This window comes from Talpa europaea (genome assembly GCF_964194135.1).
Source record: "Talpa europaea genome assembly, chromosome: 6".
Lineage (NCBI taxonomy): Eukaryota > Metazoa > Chordata > Mammalia > Eulipotyphla > Talpidae > Talpa > Talpa europaea.
In genome coordinates this window covers 21,341,118-21,341,431 of record NC_140072.1, presented here as the reverse complement: position 1 = coordinate 21,341,431, position 314 = coordinate 21,341,118, and positions in this window count along the sequence as shown.

Here is a 314-nt window from a genome sequence, read left to right as displayed (position 1 = left end):
CTCAGTGGAGGCAGAAGGTAGAATTTAAAGAGAAGAACTCTATTCCTTTTTAGAGGAATATTCCTCTAAATTGGAACTCTATTCCAATTAAGTTTTGAAAGTAGACCATTTTGGAGATACTAGCTTTATTGGGAAGTCCATGAGTGAGAAAGAAGGATTTTCTAAAAAAGTTTTCTCTGCATTTATGTAGATGTTTAAAACAAGGATGTCAGGAGATATTTGATATCTTACCATTTTGCCTCCTAAACTGGATTGGGAAATATGTTCTGTCAGTGTCACTTCTTTCAAACATCTTTTATAGATTAGTGGAAGAA